Below are 17,642 nucleotides of genomic sequence, written 5' to 3'. Positions count from 1 at the left end.
CACGCGCGTCCCTTCCCCATCCTCGAGAGCCGTACGCGCCGAGGGTGAACCCGCTCGCCGGGGCGCCGGGGAGCAGGGCCCTTGTGGTCCTTCCCCGGACATGGGCGCGGCGAGGGTCCCCCGGCCGCGACGGCTCTCCCGTTGACCCACTCTCTCGCCTTGGGTGGTGGTGATGGAGGCGGCTGCCTACGCCTCAGCCCGGCATCTCGGAGGGGGGTCGCCCGGGCAGCCAGCCAGCCAGCCAGCCTGTTGGCCCCGCGGCCTGCACAGGCGGAGTGGGGACACTTGCGCTCTATGACTCTGCTCCCAGGGAGGTGGCAGAGGGGCGGCCGCGGTGCTTTGACTTTGAGCGGTCCCCACTCCAGCACTCTGAGAAATAGTCACTTTGTCAAAGACCGCACACCGCTCGTTCCCTTATATGCAAAAAAGGTGTTCGTCCTGACGTTTTGCGAGCCCTTATTTTACCGTCGTCGGCGCTATCAGGGGAAACAGGCCCGCTCCTTCCGCCTTCATGGAACCGTAGCTCGGCCCCGAGGGCCCAGGATTACCCTCATACCGGTTCTCACGACATGCGTCGACACTCGGCTCGGCCCCGGCAGCCGCAGCTCCCGCCGGCCCGGCCAGCCGGGTCCGCACCCCTGGCCGGCGCCTGGAGCGTCTGGACTTTGTCGTTTTCTCTCCGAGACTCGTCTCTGCCAACTGCCGTGGACTTCGGCGGGGGCTGCCGCGGGCTGTGCCCGGCCTCTTGGGGGTCCCGCCTGCCCGCGCAGGCAGCTAGGACGGGGTTATCAGCCCTCTCAGGGGGGCCTCCGCAGCCCCCCAAGGTGGCTTCGTACACCTCTTGAACGTTGGGCCCGGCCGCTCGGTGAGAGCGGGGTCTGCCCGGGCAGCCAGCCAGCCTGTCGGCCCCGCGGCCTGGACAGGCGGAGTGGGGACACTCGCGCTCGATGACTCTGCTCCCAGGGAGGTGGCAGAGGGGCGGACGCGGTGCTTTGACTTTGAGCGGTCCCCACTCCCTTCTCAGCACATTGAGAAATAGTCACTTTGTCAAAGACCGCACACCGCTCGTTCCCTTATATGCAAAAAAGGTGTTCGTCCTGACGTTTTGCGAGGCCTTAATTTACCGCCGTCGGCGCTATCAGGGCAAACAGGCCCGCTCCTTCCGCCTTCCCGGAACCGTGGCTCGGCCCCGAACGACCAGGTTTACCCTCATACCGGTTCTCACGACATGCATGGATACTCGGCTCAGCCCCGGCAGCCGCAGCTCCCGCCGGCCCGGCCAGCCGGGTACGCCCCCCTGGCCGGCGCCTGGAGCGTTTGCACTTTGTCATTTTTCCTCAAAGACTCATCTCTGCCAACTGCCGTGGGATTCAGCAGGGGCTGCCACGGCTGTTCCCCGCCTCCTGGGTGTCCTGCCCTGCAACACCGGAGGGTCAGTCGGGGTCTTGAGCAACTACTGGTAGGTGCAGCACCTCGGGGGCCCTCTGCAGCCAGCACACGGCTGCCAACAGCCCGCTCTCCATCACCAGCCAGCCCATCTGCATACATCTGCTGGGGGTGCTTTTTTGACTTCCCCCGTTTTGGCCTATGGGGAAAAGCCAAGGGGGGAAACTCCAGAGTCATGCCGACCTCCTGGAACCCCAGCTCGGCCTGGAGCTACTGGTTTGCCCCCTTCCCGGTTCTCAGGACATGCATCGACACTCGGCTCTTCCCCAGCCGCCGCAGCTCCCCTCGGCCCGGCCAGCCGGGTCCGCCCCCCGGACCGGCGCCTGGAGCGTTTGGACTTTGTCGTTTTTTTCTCAAAGACTCATCTCTGCCAACGACTTCAGCAGGGGCTGCCACCTGCTGTTCCCCGCCAATGGGTGTCCTGACCTGCAACACCGGAGGCTCAGGCGTGGTCTTGAGCAACTGCTGGTAGGTGCACCTCGGGGGCCCTCTGCAGCCAGCACACTGCTGCCAACAGCCCGCTCCCCGTCACCATCCAGCCCCTCTGCATACATCTGCCGGGGGTGCTTTTTTGACTTCCCCCATGTTGGCCTATGGGGAAAAGCCAGGGGGAAAACCTCCAGAGTCAGGCCGACCTCCTGGAACCCCAGCTCGGCCTGGAGCTACTGGTTTGCCCCCTTCCCGGTTCTCAGGACATGCATCGACACTCGGCTCTTCCCCAGCCGCCGCAGCTCCCCTCGGCCCAGCCAGCCGGGTCCACCCCCCTGGCCGGCACGCCTGGAGCGTTTGGACTTTGTCGTTTTTTCTCAAAGACTCATCTCTGCCAGCTGCCAAGGACTTCAGTTGGGGCTGCCACCTGCTGTTCCCCGCCAATGGGTGTCCTGCCCTGCCACACCGGAGGCTCAGGCAGGGTCTTGAGCAACTGCTGGTTGGTGCTCTCAGGGGGCCCCTCCACACCCCCAGGCCCACCTCCAGGGCCTCCCTCCCGGCCCCTGGAGCAGCCAGCGCCCCCTCGCCGTCAACGCTCTCTCCCCGTTGGGACTTTGAAACTTTTCTGACCGTGCAAGCTTCGTCAAACGGCAAGGGGGCAAGCGGCGGGCTCTGCCCGGCCTCCTGGGGTCCTGCCCGGGCACTTCGGAGGCTCAGGCTGGGTGTTGAGTGACTACTGGCAGGTGCACTCAGGGGGCCCTCCGCAGACGCCCAGGCACACCTCCGCAGCCAGCACACTGCTGCCAACAGCCCGCTCCCCGTCACACCCCAGCCGCTCTGCATACATCTGCCGGGGGTGCTTTTTTGACTTCCCCCATTTCGGCCTATGGGGAAAAGCCAGGGGGAAAACCTCCAGAGTCAGGCCGACCTCCTGGAACCCTAGCCCGGCCTGGAGCTACTGGTTTGCCCCCTTCCCGGTTCTCAGGACATGCATCGACACTCGGCTCTTCCCCAGCCGCCGCAGCTCCCCTCGGCCCAGCCAGCCGGGTCCGCCCCCCTGGCCGGCACGCCTGGAGCGTTTGGACTTTGTCATTTTCATGACTTGTCTCCTCAAACTTTGTTCGACTGCAAGGGGGGCTGCCACGGCTGTTCCCCGCCCCCTGGGTGTCCTTCCCTGCAACACCGGAGGCTCAGGCAGGGTCTTGAGCAACTTCTGTTGGGTGCTCTCAGGGGGCCCCTCCACACCCCCAGGCCCACCTCCAGGGCCTCCCTCCCGGCCCCTGGGGCAGCCAGCACCCCCTCGCCGTCAACACTCTCTCCCCGTTGGGACTTTGAAACTTTTTCTGACCGTGCAAGCTTCATCGGACGGCAAGGGGGCAGGCTGCGGTCTGTGCCCGGCCTGCTGGGGTCCTGCCCGGGGACATCGGAGGCTCAGCCTGGGTCTTGAGCCCCTACTGGTAGGTGCGCTTTGGGGGGCCCTCCGCAGCCGCCCCGGGCCACCCCTGCAGCCAGCAAACTGCTGCCAACAGCCCGCCGCTCTCCATCACCAACCAGCCAGCCAGCCCCGTCTGCACACATCTGCGGGGGGGTGCTTTTTTTGAGACATACTGTCACTTTGTCAAAGACCGCACACCGCTCGTTCCCTTATACCCCGACAAGGTGTTCGTGCTGACGTTTTGCGAGGCCTTATTTTACCGCCGTCGGCGCTATCAGGGGAAACAGGCCCGCTCCTTCCGCCTTCGTGGAACCGGGGCTCGGCCCGGAGCGACCAGGATTACCCTCATACCGGTTCTCACGACATGCATTGACACTCGGCTCAGCCCCGGCAGCCGCAGCTCCCGCCGGCCCAGCCAGCCGGGTCCGCCGCCCTGGCCGGCACGCCTGGAGCGTTTGGACTTTGTCGTTTTTTCTCCAAGACTCATCTCTGCCAACGACTATAGCATGGGCTGCCACCTGCTGTTCCCCGCCAATGGGTGTCCTGACCTGCAACACCGGAGGCTCAGGCGGGGTCTTGAGCAACGGCTGATAGGTGCACTCAGGGGGCCCTCTGCAGCCGCCCAGGGCCACCCCTGCAGCCACCACACAGCTGCCAACAGCCCGCTCTCCGTCACCCCCCAGCCCCTCTGCATACATCTGCTGGGGGTGCTTTTTTGACTTCCCCCATTTTGGCCAATGGGAAAATGCCAGGGGGAAAGCCTCCAGAGTCATGCCGACCTCGTGGAACTCCAACCCGGCCTGGAGCTACTGGTTTGTCCCCTTCCCGGTTCTCAGGACCTGCATCGACACTCGGCTCAGCCCCGGCAGCCGCGGCCCCCGCCGGCCCGGCCAGCCGGTTCCGCCACCCTGCCCGGCGCCTGGAGCGTTTGGACTTTGTCATTTTTTCCCCCAAGACTCGCCTCTGCCAACTGCCAAGGACTTCAGCAGGGGCTGCCACGGCTGTTCCCCGCCTCCTGGGGTTCATGCCCGGGCACACCGGAGGCTCAGGCAGGGTCTTGAGCAACTACTGTTGGGTGCTCTCAGGGGGGCCCCTCCACACCCCCAGGCCGACCTCCAGGGGCTGCCCCCGGCCCCTGGAGCAGCCAGCACCCCCTCGCCGTCAACACTCTCTCCCCGTTGGGACTTTGAAACTTTTCTGACCGTGCAAGCTTCATTGGACGGCAAGGGGGTGACCTGCGGGCTCTACCCGGCCTCCTGGGGTCCTGCCCGGGGACATCGGAGGCTCAGCCTGGGTCTTGAGCTACTGCTGGTAGGTGCACTCAGGGGGCCCTCTTCAGCCGCCCAGGGCCACCCCTGCAGCCACCAGACAGCTGCCAACAGCCCGCTCTCTGTCACCCCCCAGCCCCTCTGCATACATCTGCTGGGGGTGCTTTTTTGGCTCCCCCCGTTTTGGCCTATGGGGAAAAGCCAGGGGGAAAACCTCCAGAGTCAGGCCGATCCCCTGGAACTCCAACCCGGCCTGGAGCCACCGGTTTGTCCCCTTCCCGGTTCTCAGGACATGCATTGACACTCGGCTCAGCCCCGGCAGCCGCAGCCCCCGCCGGCCCGGCCACCCGGGTCCGCCACCCTGCCCGGCGCCTGGAGCGTTTGGACTTTGTCGTTTTTTCTCCAAGACTCGCCTCTGGCACATGCCATGGACCTCAGCGGGGGCTGCTCCCCGCCTCCCGGGTGTCCTGCCCGGGCACATCGGAGGCTCAGCCAGGGTCTTGGGCCCCTACTGGTAGGTGCACTTTGGGGGCCCTCCGCAGCCGCCCAGGCCCACCACTGCAGCCACCACACAGCTGCCAACAGCCCGCTCTCCATCACCCACCAGCCCATTGCATACATCTGCTGGGGGTGCTTTTTTGCCTCCCCGCGTTTTGGCCTATGGGGAAAAGCCAGGGGGAAAACCTCCAGAGTCAGGCCGACCTCCTGGAACTCCAACCCGGACTGGAGCCACCGGTCTGTCCCCTTCCCGGTTCTCAGGACATGCATTGACACTCGGCTCAGCCCCAGCCGCCGCAGCCCCCGCCGGCCCGGCCAGCCGGGTCCGCACCCCTGGCCGGCACGCCTGGAGCGTTTGGACTTTGTCATTTTCATGACTTGTCTCCTCAAACTTTGTCCGACTGCAAGGGGGGCTGCCGCAGTCCGTGCCCAGCCTCCAGGGGTTGCCCCTGGAGCAGCCAGTAACCCCCTCGCCGTCAACACTCTCTCCCCGTTGGGACTTTGAAACTTTTCTGACCGTGCAAGCTTCGTCAAACGGCGAGGGGGCAGGCTGCGGTCTGTGCCCGGCCTCCTGGGGTTCTGCCCGGGGACATCGGAGGCTCAGCCAGGGTTTTGAGCCACCGCTGGCAGGTGCACTCAGGGGGCCCTCCGCAGACGCCCATGCACACCTCTTCAGCCAGCACACTGCTGCCAAACACCCGCTCCCCATCACCCCCCAGCCCCTCTGCATACATCTGCTGGGGGTGCTTTTTTGACTTCCCCCATTTTGGCCTATGGGGAAAAGCCAGGGGGAAAACCTCCAGAGTCAGGCCGACCTTCTGGAACTCGAGCTCGGCCTGGAGCCGCCGGTTTGTCCCCTTCCCGGTTCTCAGGACCTGCATTGACACTCGGCTCAGCCCCGGCAGCCGCAGCCCCCGCCGGCCCGGCCAGCCGGGTCCGCCACCCTGCCCGGTGCCTGGAGCGTTTGGACTTTGTCATTTTCATGACTTGTCTCCTCAAACTTTGTTCAACTGCAAGGGGGGCTGCCACGGCTGTTCCCCGCCCCCTGGGTGTCCTTCCCTGCAACACCGGAGGCTCAGGCAGGGTCTTGAGCAACTTCTGTTGGGTGCTCTCAGGGGGCACCTCCACACCCCCAGGGCCTCCCACCCGGCCCCTGGGGCAGCCAGCACCCCCTCGCCATCAACGCTCTCTCACCGTTGGGACTTTGAAACTTTTCTGACCATGCAAGCTTCGTCAAACGGCAAGGGGGCAAGCGGCGGGCTCTGCCCGGCCTCCTGGGGTCCTGCCCGGGGACATCGGAGGCTCAGCCAGGGTGTTGAGCCACTGCTGGCAGGTGCACTCAGGGGGCCCTCCGCAGCCGCCCAGGCACACCTCTGCAGCCAGCACACTGCTGCCAACAGCCCGCTCCCCATCACCCGCCAGCCCCTCTGCATACATCTGCCGGGGGTGCTTTTTTGACTTCCCCCGTTTTGGCCTATGGGGAAAAGCCAGGGGGAAAACCTCCACAGTCAGGCCGACCTCCTGGAACCCTAGCCCGGCCTGGAGCTACTGGTTTGCCCCCTTCCCGGTTCTCAGGACATGCCTTGACACTCGGCTCTTCACCAGCCGCCGCAGCTCCCGCCGGCCCGGCCAGCCGGGTCCTCCCCCCTGGCCGGCGCCTGGAGCGTTTGGACTTTGTCATTTTATTCAAAGACCCATCTCTGCCAACTGCCGTGGGCTTCAGCAGTGGCTGCCGCGGGCTGTGCACGGCCTACTAGGGGGGGGTCCCGCCTGCCCGCGCAGGCAGCTAGGACAGGGCTCTCAGCAAGGGCTTGGAGGCGGTGTCAGGGGGGCCTCCGCAGCCCCCCAAGGTGGCTTCCTACACCTCTCGAACGTTGGGGCCCGGCCGCTCGGAGAGCGGGGTCTGCCCGGGCAGCCAGCCGGCCTGTCGGCCCCACGGCCTGGACAGGCGGAGTGGGGACACTCGCGCTCGATGACTCTGCTCCCAGGGAGGTGGCAGAGGGGCGGCCGCGGTGCTTTGACTTTGAGCGGTCCCCACTCCTCAGCACATTGAGAAATAGTCACTTTGTCAAGGACCGCACACCGCTCGTTCCCTTATATGCAAAAAAGGTGTTCGTCCTGACGTTTTGCGAGGCCTTAATTTACCGCCGTCGGCGCTATCAGGGGAAACGGGCCCGCTCCTTCCGCCCTCCTGGAACCGTGCCTCGGCCCGGAGCGACCAGGATCACCCTCATACCGGTTCTCGTGACATACATCGACACTCGGCTCAGCCCCGGCAGCCGCAGCTCCCACCGGCCCAGCCAGCCGGGTCCGCCACCCTGGCCGGCACGCCTGGAGCGTTTGGACTTTGTCGTTTTTTCAAAGACTCATCTCTGCCAACGACTTCAGCAGGGGCTGCCACCTGCTGTTCCCCGCCAATGGGTGTCCTGCCCTGCAACACCGGAGGCTCAGGCAGGGTCAAGAGCAACTGCTGGTAGGTGCACTCAGGGGGCCCTCTGCAGCCGCCCAGGGCCACCTCTGCAGCCAGCACACTGCTGCCAACAGCCCGCTCCCCGTCACCCCCCCAGGCCCCTCTGCATACATCTGCCGGGGGTGCTTTTTTGACTTCCCCCATTTTGGCCAATGGGAAAATGCCAAGGGGAAAACCTCCAGAGTCAGGCCGACCTCATGGAACTCAAGCCCGGCCTGGAGCCACCGGTCTGTCCCCTTCCCGGTTCTCAGGGATTTTTGGACTTGTGATTTCCGTGATTCGTCTCTTCGAACTTTGTTGGACTACAATGGGGGGCGACCGGCGGTCCGTGCCCAGCCTCCAGGGTGTCCTGCCCTGCAACGCCAGAGGCGCGGGCAGGGTCTTGACCGACTACTGTTGGGTGCTCCTAGGGGGCCCCTCCACACCCCCAGGCCCACCTCCAGGGCCTCCCTCCCGGCCCCTGGAGCAGCCAGCGCCCCCTCGCCGTCAACGCTCTCCCCCCGTTGGGACTTTGAAACTTTTTTCTGACCGTGCAAGCTTCGTCAAACGGCAAGGGGGCAGCCGGCGTTCTGTGCCCGGCCTCCTGGGGTCCTGCCCGGGCACATCGGAGGCTCAGCCTGGGTCTTGAGCCACCACTGGTAGGTGCACTCAGGGGGCCCTCCGCAGACGCCCATGCACACCTCTGCAGCCAGCACACTGCTGCCAAACAGCCCGCTCCCCATGACCCGCCAGACCCTCTGCATACATCTGCTGGGGGTGCTTTTTTGACTTCCCCCGTTTTGGCCTATGGGGAAAAGCCAGGGGGAAAACCTCCAGAGTCAGGCCGACCTCCTGGAACTCCAGCTCGGCCTGGAGCTACTGGTTTGTCCCCTTCCCGGTTCTCAGGACATGCATTGACACTCGGCTCAGCCCCGGCAGCCGCAGCCCCCGCCGGCCCAGCCAGCCGGGTCCGCCCCCCTGGCCGGCGCCTGGAGCGTTTGGACTTTGTCATTTTCATGACTCGTCTCCTCAAACTTTGTCCGACTGCAAGGGGGGCTGCCGCAGTCCGTGCCCAGCCTCCAGGGGTTGTCCCCGGCCCCTGGAGCAGCCAGCACCCCCTCGCCGTCAACGCTCTCTCCCCGTTGGGACTTTGAAACTTTTCTGACCGCGCAAGCTTCGTCAAACGGCAAGGGGGGGCAGCCGGCGTTCTGTGCCCGGCCTCCTGGGGTCCTGCCGGGGCACATCGGAGGCTCAGCCAGGGTGTTGAGCCACCGCTGGCAGGTGCACTCAGGGGGCCCTCCGCAGCCGCCCATGCCCACCCCTGCAGCCAGCACACGGCTGCCAACAGCCCGCTCTCCATCACCCCCCAGCCCCTCTGCATACATCTGCTGGGGGTGCTTTTTTGACTTCCCCCATTGTGGCCAATGGGACAATGCCAAGGGGAAAACCTCCAGAGTCCTGCCGACCTCCTGGAACTCCAACCCGGCCTGGAGCCACCGGTTTGTCCCCTTCCCGGTTCTCAGGACCTGCATCGACACTCGGCTCAACCCCGGCAGCCGCAGCTCCCGCCGGCCCGGCCAGCCAGGTCCGCCCCCCTGGCCGGCACGCCTGGAGCGTTTGGACTTTGTCATTTTTTTCTCCAAGACTCGCCTCTGGCACATGCCGTGGACTTCAGCGGGGGCTGCTCCCCGCCTCCTGGGTGTCCTGCCCGGGGAACTTCGGAGGCTCAGCCTGGGTCTTGGGCCCCTACTTGTAGGTGCACTTTGGGGGCCCTCCGCAGCCGCCCAGGCCCACCCCTGCAGCCGCCACACAGCTGCCAACAGCCCGCTCTCCATCACCCCCCAGCCCATTGCACACATCTGCCGGGGGTGCTTTTTTGACTTCCCCCATTTTGGCCTAAGGGGAAAGGCCGGGGGGAAAACCTCCAGAGTCAGGCCGACCTCCTGGAACTCCAACCCGGCCTGGAGCCACCGGTTTGTCCCCTTCCCGGTTCTCAGGACATGCATTGACACTCGGCTCAACCCTGGCAGCCGCAGCTCCCGCCGGCCCGGCCAGCCGGGTCCGCACCCCTGGCCGGCTCGCCTGGAGCGTTTGGACTTTGTCATTTTCATGACTTGTCTCCTCAAACTTTGTTCGACCGCAAGGGGGTGTGCCGCGGTCCGTGCCCAGCCTCCAGGGGTTGCCCCCGGCCCCTGGAGCAGCCGGCACCCCCTCGCCCTCAACACTCTCTCCCCGTCGGGACTTTGAAACTTTTTTCTGACCGTGCAAGCTTCGTCAAAAGGCAAGGGGGCAGGCTGCGGTCTGTGCCCGGCCTCCTGGGGTCCTGCCCGGGGACATCGGAGGCTCAGCCAGGGTGTTGAGCCACCGCTGGCAGGTGCACTCAGGGGGCCCTCCGCAGCCGCCCAGGTCCACCCCTGCAGCCAGCACACGGCTGCCAACAGCCCGCTCTCCATCACCCCCCAGCCCCTCTGCATACATCTGCTGGGGGTGCTTTTTTGACTTCCCCCATTTTGGCCTATGGGGAAAAGCCAGGGGGAAAACCTCCAGAGTCAGGCCGACCTTCTGGAACTCGAGCTCGGCCTGGAGCCGCCGGTTTGTCCCCTTCCCGGTTCTCAGGACCTGCATTGACACTCGGCTCAGCCCCGGCAGCCGCAGCCCCCGCCGGCCCGGCCAGCCGGGTCCGCCACCCTGCCCGGCGCCTGGAGCGTTTGGACTTTGTCGTTTTTTCTCCAAGACTCGCCTCTGGCACATGCCATGGACCTCAGCGGGGGCTGCTCCCCGCCTCCTGGGTGTCCTGCCCGGGCACATCGGAGGCTCAGCCTGGGTCTTGGGCCCCTTCTGGTAGGTGCACTTTGGGGGCCCTCCGCAGCCGCCCAGGCCCACCTCCTGCAGCCACCACACAGCTGCCAACTGCCCGCTCTCCGTCACCCGCCAGCCCCTCTGCATACATCTGCTGGGGGTGCTTTTTTGACTTCCCCCATTGTGGCCAATGGGACAATGCCAAGGGGAAAACCTCCAGAGTCCTGCCGACCTCCTGGAACTCCAACCCGGCCTGGAGCCACCGGTTTGTCCCCTTCCCGGTTCTCAGGACCTGCATTGACACTCGGCTCAGCCCCGGCCGCCGCAGCTCCCGCCGGCCCCGGCCAGCCGGGTCCGCACCCCAGGCCGGCGCCTGGAGCGTTTGGACTTTGTCATTTTCATGACTTGTCTCCTCAAACTTTGTTCGACTGCAAGGGGGGCTGCCGCAGTCCGTGCCCAGCCTCCAGGGGTTGCCCCCGGCCCCTGGAGCAGCCAGCACCTCCTCGCCGTCAACACTCTCCCCCCGTGGGGACTTTGAAACTTTTCTGACCGTGCAAGCTTCGTCAAACGGCAAGGGGGCAAGCGGCGGGCTCTGCCCGGCCTCCTGGGGTCCTGCCCGGGGACATCGGAGGCTCAGCGGGGGTTTTCAGCCACCACTGGTAGGTGCGCTTTGGGGGCCCTCCGCAGCCGCCCCGGGCCACCCCTGCAGCCAGCACACTGCTGCCAACAGCCCGCCGCTCTCCCACACCAGCCAGCCCCGTCTGCACACATCTGCCGGGGGTGCTTTTTTGAGAAACACTGTCACTTTGTCAAAGACCGCACACCGCTCGTTCCCTTATACCCCGACAAGGTGTTCGTGCTGACGTTTTGCGAGGCCTTATTTTACCGCCGTCGGCGCTATCAGGGGAAGCGGGCCCGCTCCTTCCGCCCTCCTGGAACCGTGCCTCGGCCCGGAGCGGCCAGGTTTACCCTCATACCGGTTCTCGTGACCTGCATTGACACTCGGCTCTTCCCCGGCCGCCGCAGCTCCCGCCGGTCCGACCAGCTGGGTCCGCCCCCCTGGACGGCACGCCTGGAGCGTTTGGACTTTGTCATTTTCATGACTCGTCTCCTCAAACTTTGTTCGACTGCAAGGGGGGCTGCCGCAGTCCGGGCCCAGCCTCCAGCGGTTGCCCCCGGCCGCTGGAGCTGCCAGCACCCCCTCGCCGTCAACACTCTCTCCCCGTTGGGACTTTGAAACTTTTCTGACCGTGCAAGCTTCGTCAAACGGCAATGGGGGGCAACCGGCGTTCTGTGCCCGGCCTCCTGGGGTCCTGCCCGGGCACATCGGAGGCTCAGCCTGGGTTTTCAGCCACCACGGGCAGGTGCACTCAGGGGGCCCACCGCAGCCGCCCAGGCCCACCCCTGCAGCCACCACGCAGCTGCCAACAGCCCGCTCTCCGTCACCCCCCAGCCCCTTCTGCATACATCTGCCGGGGGTGCTTTTTTGACTTCCCCCCTTTTGGCCTATGGGGAAAAGCCAGGGGGAAAACCTCCAGAGTCAGGCCGACCTTCTGGAACTCCAGCTCGGACTGGAGCCACCGGTTTGTCCCCTTCCCGGTTCTCAGGAGATGCATCGACACTCGGCTCAGCCCCGGCAGCCGCAGCACCCGCCGGCCAGGCCAGCCACGTCCGCCCCCCTGGCCGGCGCCTGGAGCGTTTGGACTTTGTCGTTTTTTTCCCCAAGACTCGCCTCTGCCAACTGCCAAGGACTTCAGCAGGGGCTGCCACGGCTGTTCCCCGCCTCCTGGGGTTCATGCCCGGGCACATCGGAGGCTCAGGCAGGGTCTTGAGCAACTACTGTTGGGTGCTCTCAGGGGGGCCCCTCCACACCCCCAGGCCGACCTCCAGGGGCTGCCCCCGGACCCTGGAGCAGCCTGCACCCCCCTCGCCGTCAACACTCTCCCCCCGTTGGGACTTTGAAACTTTTCTGACCGTGCGAGCTTCATCGGACGGGAAGGGGGCGACCTGCGGGCTCTGCCCGGCCTCCCGGGGTCCCTGCCCGGGCCCCGTGGGAGGTACAGGCAGGGTTTCTCACCTACTACCCGTAGGCACTCTCAGGGGGCCCTCCGCGCCCTCAGGCCGCCCTCCCCGGGCTTCCCCCGGGTCCGCGGAGCAGCCCGCCACCCCTCGCCGCACTGTCTCTCGCCCCCCGTCGGGACTTTGAAACTTTTCCCCCCCGTGCAAACCTCACCGGGGGGCAGAGGGAGAGACCTGCGGGCCGTGCCCGGCCTCCCGGGACTCCCTCCGGGCAGCGCGGGCGGCTCGGACGGGGTTTTCAGCGAGTGCTGGGGGGGGTGTCTTCGGGGGCCCCCCGCGGGCCCCCCGGGGCACCTGCGCGGGGTGGCCCCTGCTGCCAGGCACCCACTCCCCATCGACCATCCAGCCCCCCTACATACATCTGGCGGGGGTGCTTTTTTGAGTTCCCCCATTTTGGCAACTTGGCACCTCCTATGGGGAAACCGGCAAAATCATGCCGACCTCCTGGAACTCCGGCTCGGCCTGGAGCCGCCGGTTTGTCCCCTTCCCGGTTCTCAGGCATTTTCGGACTTTGTCATTTTTTCAGCACTCTGTCAATGCGGCCAGCGGGAGCTGCCGCGGTCTGTGCCCAGGCACCAGGCACTAAAAACGGACACAGTCGGAGGGTCAGGGGGTGTCTCGGCCAGATACTGAAAAACACTCAGGGGGTGCCCAGGCACCAGGCGCTCCAAACGGACACAGTCGGAGGGTCAGGGGGTGTCTCGGCCAGATACTGGAAAACACTCAGGGGCGCCCGGAGGCTGCACAGGGCCACCCCAGGCCGCTCCCCCGGGCACCCGGGCGGCCATATTGGCGGCTGAGACCCCCTCTTCAGCGAACGCCAGGGGGCGCTCAGGGGCACACGGGGGCTGCTCCACTCGCCCCAGGGCGGCCCCCGCGGGTACCCGGGCGGCCATATTGGCGGCTGGGACCCCCTCTTGAGCAAACGCCAGGGGGGCGCTCAGGGACGCACGGGGGCTGCTCCACTCGCCCCAGGCCGGCCTCCCTGGGTACCCGGGCGGGCACATTAGCGGCTGAGACCCCCTCTCCACCAGAGACCGGGGGGCGCTCGGGGACACACGGGGGCTGCTCCACTCGCCCCAGGCCGGACTCCCTGAGGCGGGCACATTAGCGGCTGAGACCCCCTCTCCACCAGAGACCGGGGGGCGCTCGGGGACACACGGGGGCTGCTCCACTCGCCCCAGGCCGGACTCCCTGAGGCGGGCACATTAGCGGCTGAGACCCCCTCTCCACCAGAGACCGGGGGGCGCTCGGGGACACACGGGGGCTGCTCCACTCGCCCCAGGCCGGCCTCCCTGAGGCGGGCACATTAGCAGCTGAGACCCCCTCTCCACCAATGACCGGGGGACGCTCAGGGACACACGGGGGCTGCTCCACTCGCCCCAGGCCGGCCTCCCTGGGTACCCAGGCGGGCACATTAGCGGCTGAGACCCCCTCTCCACCAGAGACCGGGGGGCGCTCGGGGACACACGGGGGCTGCTCCACTCGCCCCAGGCCGGACTCCCTGAGGCGGGCACATTAGCGGCTGAGACCCCCTCTCCACCAGAGACCGGGGGGCGCTCGGGGACACACGGGGGCTGCTCCACTCGCCCCAGGCCGGCCTCCCTGAGGCGGGCACATTAGCAGCTGAGACCCCCTCTCCACCAATGACCGGGGGACGCTCAGGGACACACGGGGGCTGCTCCACTCGCCCCAGGCCGGACTCCCTGAGGCGGGCACATTAGCGGCTGAGACCCCCTCTCCACCAAAGACCGGGGGGCACTCGGGGATACACGGGGGCTGCTCCACTCGCCCCAGGCCGGACTCCCTGAGGCGGGCACATTAGCGGCTGAGACCCCCTCTCCACCAAAGACCGGGGGACACTCAGGGACACACGGGGGCTGCTCCACTCGCCCCAGGCCGGCCTCCCTAGGTACCCGGGCGGGCACATTAGCGGCTGAGACCCCCTCTCCACCAAAGACCGGGGGGCGCTCAGGGACACACGGGGGCTGCTCCACTCGCACCAGGCCGGCCTCCCTGAGGCGGGCACATTAGCGGCTGAGACCCCCTCTTCAGCAAACGTCAGGGGACACTCAGGGACACGCGGGGGCTGCTCCACTCGCCCCAGGCCGGCCTCCCTGAGGCGGGCACATTAGCGGCTGAGACCCCCTCTCGACCAAAGACCGGGGGACGCTCAGGGACACACGGGGGCTGCTCCACTCGCCCCAGGCCGGCCTCCCTGAGGCGGGCACATTAGCGGCTGAGGCCCCCTCTCCACCAAAGACCGGGGGACGCTCAGGGACACACGGGGGCTGCTCCACTCGCCCCAGGCCGGCCTCCCTGAGGCGGGCACATTAGCGGCTGAGACCCCCTCTCGACCAAAGACCGGGGGACGCTCAGGGACACACGGGGGCTGCTCCACTCGCCCCAGGCCGGCCTCCCTGAGGCGGGCACATTAGCGGCTGAGGCCCCCTCTCCACCAAAGACCGGGGGACACACAGGGACACACGGGGGCTGCTCCACTCGCCCCAGGCCGGCCTCCCTGAGGCGGGCACATTAGCGGCTGAGGCCCCCTCTCCACCAGAGACCGGGGGACGCTCAGGGACACACGGGGGCTGCTCCACTCGCCCCAGGCCGGCCTCCCTGAGGCGGGCACATTAGCGGCTGAGACCCCCTCTCCACCAAAGACCGGGGGACGCTCAGGGACACACGGGGGCTGCTCCACTCGCCCCAGGCCGGACTCCCTGAGGCGGGCACATTAGCGGCTGAGACCCCCTCTCCACCAAAGACCGGGGGGGCACTCGGGGACACACGGGGGCTGCTCCACTCGCCCCAGGCCGGACTCCCTGAGGCGGGCACATTAGCGGCTGAGACCCCCTCTCCACCAGAGACCGGGGGGCGCTCGGGGACACACGGGGGCTGCTCCACTCGCCCCAGGCCGGCCTCCCTAGGTACCCAGGCGGGCACATTAGCGGCTGAGACCCCCTCTTCAGCAAACGCCAGGGGACACTCAGGGACACACGGGGGCTGCTCCACTCGCCCCAGGCCGGCCTCCCTAGGTACCCGGGCGGGCACACTAGCGGCTGAGACCCCCTCTCGACCAAAGACCGGGGGACGCTCAGGGACACACGGGGGCTGCTCCACTCGCCCCAGGCCGGCCTGCCTAGGTACCCGGGCGGGCACATTAGCGGCTGAGACCCCCTCTCGACCAAAGACCGGGGGACGCTCAGGGACACACGGGGGCCGCTCCACTCACCCCCAGGCCGACCTCCAGGGCCTCCCTCCCGGCCCCTGGAGCAGCCAGCGCCCCCTCGCCGTCAACACTCTCTCCCCCGTTGGGACTTTGAAACTTTTTCTGACCGTGCGAGCTTCATCGGACGGCAAAGGGGGCAAGCTGCGGTCCGTGCCCGGCCTGCTGGGGTCCTGCCCGGGGACATCGGAGGCTCAGCCAGGGTCTTGAGCCACCGCTGGCAGGTGCACTTTGGGGGCCCTCCGCAGCCGCCCCGGGCCACCCCTTGCAGCCAGCACACTGCTGCCAACAGCCCGCCGCTCTCCGTCACCAGCCAGCCCCGTCTGCACGCATCTGCCGGGGGTGCTTTTTTTGGAGAAATACTGTCACTTTGTCAAAGACCGCACACCGCTCGTTCCCTTATACCCCGACAAGGTGTTCGTGCTGACGTTTTGCGAGGCCTTATTTTACCGCCGTCGGCGCTATCAGGGGAAACGGGCCCGCTCCTTCCGCCCTCCTGGAACCCTGGCTCGGCCCGGAGCGACCAGGATTACCCTCATACCGGTTCTCACCACCTGCATCGACACGCGGCTCTGCCCCGGCCGCCGCAGCTCTCGCCGGCCCGGCCGGGTCCGCACCCCTGGCCGGCACGCCTGGAGCGTTTGGACTTTGTCGTTTTTTTTCTCCAAGAGTCGCCTCTGGCACATGCCATGGACTTCAGCGGGGGCTGCTCCCCGCCCCCTGGGTGTCCTGCCCGGGCACATCGGAGGCTCAGCCTGGGTCTTCAGCCCCTACTGGTAGGTGCGCTTTGGGGGCCCTCCGCAGCCGCCCGGGGCCCATCCCTGCAGCCAGCACACGGCTGCCAGCAGCCACCACACAGCTGCCAACAGCCACCACACAGCTGCCAACAGCCCGCTCTCCGTCACCCCCCAGCCCCTCCTGCATACATCTGCTGGGGGTGCTTTTTTGCCTCCCCCCGTTTTGGCCTATGGAGAAAAGCCAGGGGGAAAACCTCCAGAGTCAGGCCGACCTCATGGAACTCCAACCCGGCCTGGAGCCACCGGTTTGTCCCCTTCCCGGTTCTCAGGACATGCGTCGACGCTCGGCTCAGCCCCGGCCGCCGCAGCTCCCGCCGGCCCGGCCAGCCGGGTCCACACCCCTGGCCAGCGCCTGGAGCGTTTGGACTTTGTCATTTTTTCAAAGACTCATCTCTGCCAACTGCCGTGGGCTTCAGCGGGGGCTGCTCCCCGCCTCCTGGGTGTCCTGCCCGGGCACATCGGAGGCTCAGCCTGGGTCTCGAGCCCCCTACTGGTAGGTGCACTACGGGGGCCCTCGGCAGCCGCCCAGGCCCACCCCTGCAGCCAGCACACGGCTGCCAGCAGCCACCACACAGCTGCCAACAGCCCGCTCTCCGTCACCCCCCAGCCCCTTCTGCATACATCTGGCGGGGGTGCTTTTTTGACTTCCCCCCTTTTGGCCAATGGGAAAATGCCAAGGGGAAAACCTCCAGAGTCAGGCCGACCTCATGGAACTCCAACCCGGGCTGGAGCCACCGGTTTGTCCCCTTCCCGGTTCTCAGGACATGCACTGACACTCGGCTAAGCCCCGGCCGCCGCAGCCCCCGCCGGCCCGGCCAGCCCGGTCCGCGCCCCTGGCCAGCGCCTGGAGCGTTTGGACTTTGTCATTTTTTCTCAAAGACCCATCTCTGCCAACTGCCATGGACCTCAGCGGGGGCAGCTCCCCGCCTCCTGGGTGTCCTGCCCGGGCACATCGGAGGGTCAGCCTAGGTCTTGAGCTACTGCTGGTAGGTGCGCTTTGGGGGCCCTCGGCAGCCGCCCAGGCCCACCCCTGCAGCCAGCACACGGCTGCCAGCAGCCACCACACAGCTGCCAACAGCCCGCTCCCCATCACCCCCCAGCCCAACTCTGCATACATCTGCCGGGGGTGCTTTTTTGACTTCCCCCCTTTTGGCCTATGGGGAAAAGCCAGGGGGAAAACCTCCAGAGTCAGGCCGACCTGCTGGAACTCCAA

This window comes from Eleutherodactylus coqui, unplaced genomic scaffold (genome assembly GCF_035609145.1).
Source record: "Eleutherodactylus coqui strain aEleCoq1 unplaced genomic scaffold, aEleCoq1.hap1 HAP1_SCAFFOLD_694, whole genome shotgun sequence".
Taxonomy (NCBI): Eukaryota; Metazoa; Chordata; class Amphibia; order Anura; family Eleutherodactylidae; genus Eleutherodactylus; species Eleutherodactylus coqui.
This window is presented reverse-complemented; position numbering follows the sequence as displayed.